Source organism: Mirounga leonina, unplaced genomic scaffold, assembly GCF_011800145.1.
Source record: "Mirounga leonina isolate KUSES-001 unplaced genomic scaffold, KU_Mleo_1.0 Mir_55, whole genome shotgun sequence".
NCBI classification, from domain to species: domain Eukaryota; kingdom Metazoa; phylum Chordata; class Mammalia; order Carnivora; family Phocidae; genus Mirounga; species Mirounga leonina.
Genome location: NW_023270816.1, coordinates 1,002,617 through 1,016,191, shown reverse-complemented (window position 1 = coordinate 1,016,191; position 13,575 = coordinate 1,002,617). Strand labels below are relative to the sequence as shown.

At 37.0% G+C, this 13,575-nt stretch overlaps 1 protein-coding gene and 1 long non-coding RNA gene across 5 annotated transcripts in view; both read right to left on the bottom strand.

Moving 5' to 3' along the window:
* LOC118001952 (AT-rich interactive domain-containing protein 1B-like) overlaps positions 1-13,575 on the bottom strand; it is a 436,994-nt gene that overhangs the window by 265,318 nt on the left and 158,101 nt on the right. The gene's annotated exons all lie outside the window — the stretch shown is intronic.
* LOC118001953 lies at positions 4,017-9,111 on the bottom strand. Its single transcript, XR_004676894.1, has 2 exons — positions 5,410-9,111; positions 4,017-5,199 (listed from the first exon to the last, which is right to left on the bottom strand). It is a non-coding gene; the product is annotated as an uncharacterized LOC118001953 (long non-coding RNA).

The following is a 13,575-nucleotide window of genomic DNA, read 5'->3' as shown; positions in this document are numbered from 1 at the left end:
TTCATTCATTTATGCCAAACTTAGGCTCATGATAATCCTCCCAAATAAAATGAAAAAACTTCTTTAACACCATTAAAAACAACCAGAAAACCCTTTATTTTGGCATCATTATTCACTATTTTCACAGGAATACCGTATATGTTCCTTTATAGACTATTTCTTTTTACAAAATAATAAACATGATATTCCACCCTTAAGAAATGAAGTTTTCACTTTATATTAATATTCTACAACCTCATTTTTCCCCCTCTACCAGTCAGGAATGCAGCCTTAATCTTTTTCTTTTCTTTTTTTAAGATTTTAAGTAATCTTTACACCCAACGTGGGGCTTGAACTCACAACCCCGAGATCAAAAGTCACACGCTTCACCGACTAAGGCAGCCAGGCACCCTGCAGCCTTAAATTTAATAGTGATTCATGGTAACTGCATTATCATGGTTTGTTTACTTCTCCTTTTTTAAAACACTTTTTTAAATTTGTATTCCAGTTTGAGTAGTCTCAGTTTATACAAATGTTTTACTGTAGATCAGCTAAATTCCTATTTAGAAACACATGGGTTATAAATGCTATGTAAAAACATCACAGGAAATGAGAATGTTCTGTCACAACATGACTCTTTCAGTTAAAAGTGGCCACTGGTATATTTTAAAATAAACAAATTTATTTATAATTCATAGGGACACATGTTGGAAGAAGAATGCCTCTTCCAAGATGTTCTTAAATACTTTTACAAATGAAGAAATCTACAGTCTTAAATTTTAATCATTAAGTTATAGTGTCTGGGTCATACTTTTTATTAGAATGCCACAGTATAAAAACTTCAATCAGAGAGGCTACAAAATGAATTATATTAAACTTCATATAATTTTGTTGTTTTGATGAGAACCTGGGTTTATAAGTAAATTCAAAAGTAAAACTGGTGATGGTGAATATCGTATACAAGGGATATGATAGGACAGTCAATAAAAATGTTGGAAGAAGTAAAATATATTAATCTATTTACAACTGGAAAGTAATATTCATTTCCTCTGTAATTTGTCCAGGTACCTTTTCACTAAGCTACCACTGCTAGCTAAATATGCTGGGCTTATTAAATGAGCATTTGCAGAAGTTCCCTATTTGGGATGTATAGTTTAAACATGAATAAACACAACTGTCTAAAAGAGCGGTCCTAAAAAAAAAAAAGATACTTCCAAAGTGTTCCCACTTGCAAAACACCACCTGACTCGCAACAACATACTGAATGTCATCTAATCAATCGGGATGAAAAAAGGCAGAGAATTCCCAGAAGTGTGTTTCCTATATTAATATAATTATTTATGCATGGTCCCCTTGATCCCTCCTCTTTCCTCTCTGTGTATATGTATTATAGAGACAGAGACAGAGAAAGAGAGTGAGAAATGTATCTGACTTAGGAGAATATCTGAAGTTATTTTACCCGATTCACCACCTTCAGTCTCGTCTCCCACCAAAGATGTGTTATCAGTCACAGCTGGTTATTCCTGGACAACCACTATGGTTCATATGGTTATCTGTCTCAGATATCTGAAAACCCTTTGCAAAATCTAAGGAGTTTATCTAAGGCAGACTTCACTGAAAGCAAAGTAGATTTCCATCTGAGCCTTTCCTTACATCTTCTTTTTCTTTTCTCTCTCTTCTTTTAAGTGATTTTACCACTCACTGATAATACCACAAGCTGGAAAGAGCAAGGAAAAGCAAACTCCAATCACTGCGGCCGTTTATTTAGTTACATACACAACTCTGACAATAATGTTGGGAGGGCCAATTAGTATTACTTCGAATTACAACATATTTAATATAGTTTTCACATATACATGGTCTTCTGTTATGTGGTAAATAAAAATGGAGAATACAAGATCAAAACGAATGCAGAAGAATCCCAGTGGTATTCACACCAACATACTCCATCAGAAGAGGTCTGCAGTACTGGGAGGTCCAACAACGGAGTCACGGGCCAGGAGTCAATGAGATATAGTTTTAGCCAAGAGTCAGGGGCCATAATCACTGTGACTCTACGAAGTCTCTGCTCCAGGTCTCCTCATGCAGAGGTAGGGAAAGCTGAATCTCAGGAAGTTTGGTAGACTAGCAACCCTAACAGGCCCTGGCAGCTAAATGAGTTTCACAAGAGGAGGGGCAAACAAAGGGTAAGGACACTGACAGTTCATCAAGCACTTCTGTATAAGGCAAGTACTACACAAGACGTTTTATATAGGTGACATCTCATGGAATTCGGAGGCGTAAAGGTGAAGCATCTAGGCAATAAAACTAAACTGAACTATGTGTGAATGTGCTTTGTGAACCATAATGTGCATATTTAGTACACTTTTTAAAATCTGATACCCCCAAAAGGGCCAGAGTTTTATCAAAGATGGCTAGAATTTTAATAACTTGTTTTCATCCCTGTGAAAGTAGAAAGTGCAAATTAAGTCAGAAAAAAAGTAGGAAAAATAAAATCCCTCATGAAGTCACTCAAGAAAGCCAGCAGAATCGCTCCTCTACCACCAGGTGTTCAGAAGAGTGTGGGGTAGTAGTGTGCTTCCCCCAGTGTAAGGAGCACCACCAACACAGGGCAAAACCCCAGGTCAAGGCCTCGCACAGCGGGCAAACATCATCTCAATACAGCCATCACTCCTCTTCCCTTCTCAAATATCTCAAACCTCCACAGAACGGCAAAAACATTTCTGTGCCATTACACATGTTAAAAGTATGAATTTTGCAGATTTTATAGATGGTTCTCTGCAGATAAAACGAGGATACATTAAAGTATTTTAAATAACAAGCATTCTGAATACAGGTATGTCTTCTTGTTGATTTCTTACTGCTGAACCTGTTCCAGGAAAGAACACTAATAATAAGCTAATCCAAATTTTATTTTTATGTGATTCCTACATCTAACATAAAATCTGAAACATAGGAGGCAATCAATAAATGACTGGTAAATGTAACTGAATTTTTCTGTGTAAAGTAAAATCTTGTGCATTAATCGAGGATGTCAACATTTAGGCCTGCAAGCTAAGAAAAAGCATAAATGTAGTAACTATGAAAAAGCAAAAACACTTGGGGAAATTTGAACATATTTGTATTTATCCAAGGACATTCATAATTTTAATCAAAACTGGCAGAACAGTATTTAAAAGAAAGAAGGTCTTAGGTTTGACACCTGAAGGTGGAGGACACTCAGGTGTGTTCTGCAGCAGGTGCAGGGAGACAGCTGCTATAATGGAAGGAACATCCACCGTGACTCCACCACCGTTGGCACCTTGAGTCAAGTTTCCTGCCCTTGTGGATTCTTTATTTTCACATCTGGGAATTAGAACTTCAAAAAATCTGAATCAAATTACAAAAAAATACACACATTTTAATAACTTATTAATATTAAACCTTTGTTCTTTATGTAGGAAGTGAAATAACAGTGCTTTAAACACTGAAAAAAGAAAAGTGGGGGGGGGTTGATTTAAAAAACAACAAACAAACAAACAAACAAAGAGAAAACTGTTCCGAATTCACGGTAATCTCCCCAAGGCCCTATTTCCTCTGCTGGGATTTAAATGTATCATAGAAACTCAAGGTATTCAAAGGGATGACCATTTCTACAACATAAAAGAGAACATCTTTCAGACTAGCATGTGAAAGCTAGGTTCCTCCCACCCCCTCCCGCAGTCACATACCCTCAAAAGAGAAAAACAAACAAGCAAGCAAAAACATTACATTTGTATACCAGGCTCATCAAAGCACATACTCAAAGTAAGTGTCAGAAAGGGAGAAATCATAATGAGATAAATGAAACGAAGGAATGTTGCTCCAAAATGAACTGCAGCAAGAACAAAGTCTACGTCACCCCAAAGCAAGCCAGACACAGCAATATGAAGTAACCTGTCCCTACCCAAGGAAAGGAACAGATGAGGGTATAAACGCACTCCTAAAAGCAAAGACAGTGGGACGAGCCGTGAATCCTGAGTGAATTACATCGAGTTTCATTTATTTTTGAGACTGTACTCCTGTCTTACTCCATGTTAGAGTTAGAAACACTCTGGTACAATCTGCTGAGCTGTTGATGCAAACTCTGCTCCAATATTCTTCAAATCGTCTCCAAGAATTCACATGAAATATAAAGTTATAGCCACTGCTTTCATTCTTTCAACATCAGTCCTATTTATGGCAATGTTTTATCTCTTATATAAAGAACTATACAAAAAATAAGGCATTGGTAGCAAAAGATGAAATGTTTTCTTTTAGGAGTTGTAGAATTCAAGCAAATTTATTCAGGACTTGCTTTTTAATCTCATGACATCGCTGGGTATTCTCTTCTCCCTAAACCAATTCCCACCACCACTTCCCTGTGTTTGTCATCAATACCAACACACATCTCCTGGCCACTGAGCTTAAAAACCTTAAAAGCGCCTATCATTCATCCCTCCCTTTATTTCAACGGTTTTCTCCCTCTGCATTCTCACTGCCAACACTTTTTAATAATCTGACTCAACCTCATTAGTGAGATAATACACTAACCTCTAAAGTTGTCTCTCTGCCTCCAGTGGTAATAAAGGCATTTTGAAAATAAAGGCTTTGCATAAATAAAAGGCAGGAACAATTCACTTGTCTTGGTAACCTGAAAGTACCAGACTTTCAAAAATAGAAGAAATGGGGTAGGATCTGGCTTTGAGCAGACAAAATAAACGTCAGGAACTCATGACTTTAAAGTTCATGTAACTCACACCTATGATATTCACAAAGATCCTTACTCTGGGCACAGCTATTCTCCTTTTGCTAGCAGTTTCCAGTGTTAGTTAACTGAAATTTTTACTTACATAAAACAAGACTTTAAGAAATGGTGTCTAATAAATTATTACACCTAATTATTATAATTTTGAACCCAAATTTCCTCCAGATACAGATACTTACAAAAAACCAACTACAACCTTTTAGGGTCATTAGAAGGTGTTAACTGGATCACTGCACTTCTCAACTACCCGTACCCATGAGAGAAATAAAGACTGATGAAGATCCCTACTTACATGAGAAATTTTGGGAAAAAAACAAAAAAGGATCAGCATCGGGGTATAAGTCTCAGATGGGGCAGGATATTGCTGTGCTCACTCATTCTGGCCTACTTTCAGAGAAGACATTTACCTGTGGATCAGGCACAGCTTCCGTGCCGCTGTCTCAGTGGACACCATTCTGTGCTTTGACAGAGATAGAAATAAAATAACAAGTAAAAGTAAGACTTGTAACATTACCATGCTACCCAGATCAAACCAGTGAGTCCCAAAGGCAGGAAGGAAGGTGGCAAGGAAGTAAGAAGGGACGGAGGGAGGGAAGAAGTAAGGAGGGAAAGAAAACACAAAATGTAGAAATGCAGGGGACATTTTTCATTTTCATGAAACTGACCTGGGTTCATCAAGAACAAATGGTGGTTTCCATGTCCTTCGGTTGTTAATGTTTCCACTCGTGGTAAATCTCATTTTTTTAAATCTCAGTTTAAAAAGCACTCAGTTATTTTCTAGTACATAAATGTAAGCCTGGAGTGTCAGAAGTGAGTGGAGGCCTCAGAGAGAGACCATGAGGGTCTTCCTTCCACCAGCATGAAATTAAAACAAGTGCTGATTATTGTGGTTCAGAGAACCGTCTCCACCGGGTTCCCATTGATCTAGTGGGAAAAGGCATTAGACTTTGCATTACTAAGGAAAGATGGCATTGTCCTTCAGCTTCCTTATTTGTTTCTTATTCCTACCTCCCACTTTACCAGGTGGTCATAAAGATACCTGGTACATGTACTTCTCAACTTTCTACATGAACTTTTCTCCTTCTCCCGAAACTCCCCTATACTCAAAGACATCAGACTGCCAAACATCCCACAGTGGGGAGAGGAAGACCACTGCAGTCTCTGAGATGTTGTAGATGGAGTCCACAAGAAGCCCTTGGCTCTCCCATGACCTGCATAATAAAGCTGTTGACTCAATCAGGCAACCCCAAATCCCTGAATACGTTCAAAAGCAAATGGCACCCAAAAATGGGAGGGAGACCACTACTGGAGCCATTCATGAGCCAGAACCTTAGCTGAGATTTAAGCCTGTTTGCCATTCAGTGTCATCATTAGCAAAACAGGTGTCCAGGTCAAAAAATATTACTTTCTCAGAATAAAGTCATCATTCCTTCCATACAAGCCATCCCAAGCTGCTCATTTTCTTTTTGTGAGGAGAAAAAAAAAAGGGGGAGAAGTGAGATAAACTACTTCCAGCTAATCATTTTTATAATGATCTGATAATAGATATTCAACCATAATATTATTTACTATCATTCTGGTCTAATAACTAGGTACTATTTTAATGAAGAGAACTCTAGAAAACGAGCTATCAATAAGTGAATGCTAACGATTATGTATTTTAGAATGTTCTCACATGTACTGAACATGGACAAAACGCACAAATGTATGCACACAGATTCCACTATACATGACTACTCCTCCGAACACTTTAAAAATTCAAATGATAGCCTGATAATGAAATAAAGTGAAAAGACGCATACACCACAATTTAACATTGGATAAAATTTAGGTCCTGTGGAAAGAGACAACAATAGTACCTGACAGCTTTTTTTTTTCCTTAAATAGAATGCATTATGAAGAAAAGTGGTTGAGAAAGCTTAGTCACTTTTTTGTAGCTTAAAGCTTTTTTTCCTCTCTTTTATTCCAGGCTTAAACAAAGTTCAGTGGGGCATTAAACTGCCTGTTTTAAATTACAGTCTGTATTTTAAAATAGAATGCATGCACGGCATGTTCCTGAAGCTAGGGGGTGGGAGTGTTATTCACGGAAAATTGAGGGCTTGTTGAGTCAATAATCTTCTTTCACACAGTAACAATTTTCAGCTAAAATTTCTTGACCCAAACAAAGGAAAACAAGACCATTCAGTTATTTTACAACAATTTAGGAAGGCAAAAGAAAAAGATGAGAAAGAGAGACACTTCTAAAATCCTACACTGTGAGGGAAGAATAAAAAATTTTGCTCTCTACATATATTTCCTCTCCTAAGCTGACAGTTAATATTAAAAATACTACTTCCAGTTCAAAAGAAAAATAAAAGCAATTAACCAGTCCACACATGTTACTATGAGCTCCTGCTGGTTATATATCTCTTATTACATAACACAGAGGTCTGCCTTCAGTTACCTACAAAGTGGAAATTTGTAAAGTAAAATCTATTTCCCACCTACCTTGGGTAATACAAAGTAAAACACACTCAACCCCTTACAAGGGCCAGGCCTGCATATTCTGGGGAAGCCCACTGACCTCTCCAGATACCAGTGAATAGGAGGGGCTCCTTGAAGAAAGGAGGAAGGAGGCCTTCTAGCTCAACATGCCAAGAAATGCCTTTTGCAGAAATAGCAGGTTCGAATGAGAAAAGGTACCTCTGAACAGCAGTCATTTGTTGGTCCTAGCATAAAAATTTACAGTTAAAACCTGAAGGAGCCGCACTGCTTGACAAACTCTCCTACCTGAGCCCCCATGTGAGAATTTCTTACACACTGCTTTGTGCGCTTTATTCTAAAGCCAAATGCTACTTTCTCCCCTTTGTGCGCAGAGACCGCCCCTCTGTCCGGGAGGCCCGTGTGCCCACGTGTGGTTCTGTGGCTATCTGCAGGCAGACCTGGGAGTTGCATGCGCCCAGCCTGTAGGGCCACAGAGAAGGCTCCATAGCCTCACGCAGCTCATCTGAAGAGCTGCAAGCTGGTTCAAAACCTTCACATCCCCAATTTGTTATGGCACAATCTGTAGGCTGACTTTTCTATCAGCCAGGAATATCTGCATTTTTCATCCCTTACTTAATGAACCTCATTTATCAACTATAGATCATAGTTATCCTTCTATTATCAAAACCAATATCCTGCAAATCAGTTATATTTCAGCCTCTCTTCATCTCCAATTTTGTCTAGTGTCTATTTTTTATAGTACTCCTTCATTAATTTTTTTTAAGAACTGACAGTCCCATAAAATGGGTTGAAATTCATTTCCCCCATATTTTAAATGGAAATCTTCAGAATATGATGTGAAAAAGTTTGCAGTGGGTATGCTTAGTTAAAATGTTTTTAAAAGTTAAATGAATTTTTAAAAATAACATACTGCCACTAAGCAAATATCTCAGCCATAATAAATTTAGAATTATCCATTTATTTCAACAGGACTGAAGATCTCAATTTAGAAACACTTTGCACACAAACATTTCAGTTATTTAAAAGCAAACTCTGGTTCTTTTTAAATATTAATTTATTCAAACTTTCCATATATTTAGCCTGCTTTACCTGGACGAAATCCAAACTGGTGAGGTTTTACTGAGTATTCATTTACAGAACAAACATTTACGTGGAAGATTATTTTAAAAGAAGGAGAAACCTACTTTCCCACTTCCTACTACTTCTTACCTTGTTCAAGTTCAAGAATTATCCTCTATTTTCAAAATGACTACCAGTATCACAAAAATGCTCTAGGGGATAAAATTATAGAACATCACATCTTAAAGAAATAATCCATGTTAGAAAAAAACATTTGTCAAAGTCACTATCACTTTTCCTAAATTAGGACTTTCAAGTAAGGTCTTCACATGTTTCTCTCAACCTTAATCCAAAAAGAATTGATGTCTCTACATGGAGCAGGCCAGTTACTAAAATTACATTTGGGAATATGGTAAATCCTAGGTAAAAAACCCAACTATTATGTGTTCCATTTAAAACATTACCAAGATATCAAACTATCTCTGCACCTTTAGTTTTGAAACTATGCCACTGATTAACTGGATCTACAGATGCTCGACCTGACAAGGCACCATCCTTCAGAGACCCTCCTGCCCCCTCTCTACAACTTGTGTAACTCCCAAACTCAACGTACTCTACCAACATTTAGAGAACACTCATAAACCGCTTACGTGGTCAGCTGCACACAGGAATTCTCAATGCTTAAACACTGCGAACAAGTGCCAACAGATTAGATTTCTCTTTTATTAACTTATAATTTTTTTTTTAAAGATTTTATTTATTTATTCATGAGAGACAAAGACAGAGAGAGAGAGGCAGAGGGAGAAGCAGGCTCCCAAGGAGCAGGAAGCCCGATGCGGGACTCGATCCCAGGACCCTGAGATCATGACCTGAGCCGAAGGCAGACGCTTAACCATCTGAGCCACCCAGGCGCCCCAACTTATAATTTTTTAAATGTTCAGAATGATTTGAGAAGGGTCAAGCAACAGAAGATGGCTACATTCTTAACCTTTTACTGAAAACCATTTAAATCAAGTTCAAGATACAAATAAAAAAAGTTTTGGAAGAGTTCATTCAGCAGCCATACATCTAATTCTTACCTGGTACATTTCAACTTCTGCGAAAACCTGCCACCTAACAGGTTGAGATCATTTTAACAATTTGTATTTTAGGTAGGGTTGAAAACTTAATAAAAAGTAAAACCCAGTTAAAAAACGCTTCACCTAGCTTTTTCCAATAGTTTCCAATTGTTCATAGAAACTATATCAAACCCACACACTTAAAATGCCCCTATTAACATATCATCAATATTCATATATGCTTCCAAAGTGCATGACCTTTTACCACTATCCAACATAAGTGTCATTAAAGATTTAAAAAACAAACACACACAGAGTATTCTCTTTCAGGAAAGGCAAATCATTGTAGGCTCTGTTGCTAATACCTAACCCCCCAAAAATATCCTTGGTAATAACAGTTTTCCAACCATCCTATTTCAGGCTTCCAATATCCTGTTTAACACCCTCTATTTCAAAGAACAACCAGCATTTACTACCTCCTTCCTTTCGCAAAGGGCCAAAAAACATATATTTTATCTAAACCTCAATATTCCCTTCTAATTGCAAACTCAACAGAAGTACCATAAGCACTATTCCACAGGACATTTAGGGTTTTTTACTAAACTCTGAAAGATAAAATCCCTTTTTATGTCGATCTCTTTAGATATTTCCTATTTAAAGAAGAAAGGGTCAGAAGGAGGATTTTAATGACCTGATGGGCTTCTCAAAGGCTATTAGAATGTGACTGATCCTTTCTGTATCTTAGGTAAACAGCATAATGGATCTACTACCTGAAACACAAACTGGTGGCAGGCCTCTTGGAAGAATGAAACAGATTCGTGATTGCTATAACCTGAGGAAAACTAACGGCTCTTCAAATCCCTGGAGGAGAAAGCACTATGTGCTTAGATCAAGGAAGAAAATCAAACCTTTTGTTTGTTTACGTCCTTGTATACATGTTCATAAAGTATTTTATTAACAATATATCCAAGCCATATTTACTGAAATGATTATTGTTCCTGTCAATTTACTTATCTTTACAATTCAAAGAATGTTTTCATGCTACTAAGAATGTTTTTCCCACTACTTTTAGCTTAATTATCCAAAAGTGCCCACTTCTTCTATGGAAGCTTAAGGCTACCAGGTAAAATTCAAATGTCATCTTATAATAAAAGAAAATGGTTTTTTTTTTTTAAAGATTTTATTTATTTATTTGACAGAGAGATAGAGAGAGAGCACAAGTAGGCAGAGAGGCAGGCAGAGGGAGAGGGAGAAGCAGACTCTCCACTGAGCAGGGAGCCCGAAACGGAGCTCAATCCCAGGACCCCGGGGTCATGATCTGAGCCGAAGGCAGCCGCTTAACCCACTGAGCCACCCAGGCGCCCCAAGAAAATGGTTTTGACAAAAACCCCATCCTGCTAATACAGATGGTGCACTCACATAATCCTTCAGTATCGGTAGCGTTGCAGAACATAGGCTGTCTATGCTATCAAGTCAATACCTTGGGAAAAAACCCCTTCAGCAAGGAAAAGAAAATTCTGATACTAGAGGAAGAACGTGTTTAAAAGTTTTTACATAAAATCTACTAGGAAAATACTTGCTGAATAAGACATAATAAATATTCCGAAAAGATCCTCGTCTATTAATAGGGGAGTCAAGACAGCTATAAAAATAAACGTAATAAAAAGATCAACAGTGATAGCACAAGCAATGAAAATATATCAAAAGACCCAACAAAAAAAGGTATATTAAATAATATTTGGGGAGTTATCTTAAAATAGAAATTGAGATATACTCAATGTTTTTAAGATAAAGAGTTAATAAGTTATAGCCCTTTTTTTTGGCCCTCCACAGTGTATTTTGCTTATTAAATGCTGGCTTCATTTCATATCAATAATAGAAGTAGAAAAAAATGCAGAATGTGCTTGAATTTTAAGTGATACTATTCCCAGGAGAGAGAGTTCTTCAAGCTACTTTTAATATCTGCTATATGCTAAGATTTGCTAAAAATGGTAATATCAAGAGTATGTAAGCTAATGTATCTCAATGGGGGAAAAGCTGTATGATTAAGAGGTACAGCAATAAGTGGACATTATTAAGAAAGATCTGTTCTAAGCTTAGATTGGAGTGAATTAAGTGACAAGTAAATATCACTGGTCATGGCCCCAAGACAACAAGAGGACAAATATTAATTTATCAGTTATTTGCTTTACTGTGGATGATCTGAAGATCTAAGTCAGCTGGAACGTAACTGCTTTAGCTACTGAAGATCACCAAGAATTTAATGACATGCAAATACAGAGAGACACCAGTTCAAACAACGGTGAGTGGACAACTTACTGAGAATTCAAATTATATATCTAGCATAAATACATTGGAAATATCTTGATTTCTTGTAATAGAAATTTAACCATGTAACAAACATGCTAAAGAAAATATCACATGTGTAGAAAATATTACAAAATCTATCTCAATATAATCAAAAAGATTAAGAAATAACTAGAGAAGCTTCCTTCTTCATAGTCACATACACAATAAATAAAGACTTAATAATCATACATTAGGATCACTATACCACATTTTTTCAAAGGTAAAGGTAACACCCACAATTTCCTTAGTTCCAAATTACAAACTAGAGATTGCAAATATGATGGATTGTCTTTAGCTTTAAGTAAAAAGACAAAATTTGTATCATTGACACTTGAATAAAAAACGCAGCATAAATCTACCAACTACCCAATAGGAAATTCAGATATAATACAGTTCCACGATACCTACAGTATAAATTAACCAAGTTGGAGAACTAAAATATTTAATAGGAGTAACACTAAAAACATTGATATTAGAGCCAAGTAGAATACCAACAAATTTCCCCCCCAAATTGCGATTACCTTAATTGTATATAACAACATACTGAGGCAGCATCCACATAGCTAAAAATATATCAGTAAACCCTGTACAGAAACGTTTTACACAAATGAAGCCTGTTGAAGGAAAAGTGTCTTGCTAAAATTCCCATTTAAATAAAGCCAATTTTCACCTTCACAGATTAGCAGCAGGGGCAGGGGGTGCGTTAGGTACACTAGCTGATCTGTGGTTTGTTCTTTATCCAGTAACTGATACGTCCATATACTCACCCCAAAACCTGGAAATTTGGCTCTCTAAAAGAATACTGAAATGTCACTGAGTCAATCGGCATCTTATTTACCTGCGAGAGTTACAAAAACAGAAAGAAAAATACCAACTGGGGCGTTTCTTTTTTTTTTTATTAGCTCTTAAGAAAATTTATGTGTTGCACAACCTTAGATCCTCTTGGGAATTAGGCACGGTAAGGGTTAAGGAAGAAAGCAATCCATTATATGTATACTAACTGAACAATTCAGAAAAACTTGAACTACTGATGAATATATCGGTTCGCTTCCTAAAATGCTTTTAGCCTGCTTTTCAATAATCAACTTAAGAAGCGCCATCCCAGAGCAGAACTCTTCAGCTTCCTGGGACGACTGCACTTCACTCCTTCCCTAACAACTGTGCTGTGGAGCTAGCTGAATCTCAAGCACCCATTTCAGTGCAGAGCCATGAAAAGAAGCGTAGCCTGGTGAAGTTCAAGGGCATATGAGGAAAGCACCACGCCACAGATTTTTCTTAGAGCTACATAAAAAAATCTATCAATTTATAGCAAATGTTCCAACATGTGTAGCAGTACGCTTCGTCAGCCAAAGGCACGCCTGCAAAGCCGGGTTTCTCTAAAAACAACAAAATTCTGGTGTCCCTTTACATTTCCTAAAACCACAAGCCAATTTCCAAGTATGCAGCAAATGTTACATTTATCGACAGTGCTCACCTGCACACGCGCACACACAAACTACACGCTTACCAAGCTGTGAATCATCCACTGAAGAAAGAAGTGTAGAGCACAAAACGCAGACTCTATCACCTCTTTCATTCCTTCAAAAACCAAATAACTAGACAATAAATACTCCAAGGTGACTACAAAATGACCACAATAAATTTCACCCACCACAGAAATAAAAGCTAAAAAACCAGGATGTCAAAAACATGTGCATCAGCTTCGAAGATACTATACACCCTGTAACCATGACTTACCTTCTTCTCTAAGGCTACACGTAACTTAAAAATGGGTACGCTATGCATGCCAAACGTCATGTAGAACATTCATTACGCAGGCTGGTTCTCAAATGCTTAGCAGTAATATAATAAATCTTAATGTAAAATATTTGAAACTCAAAT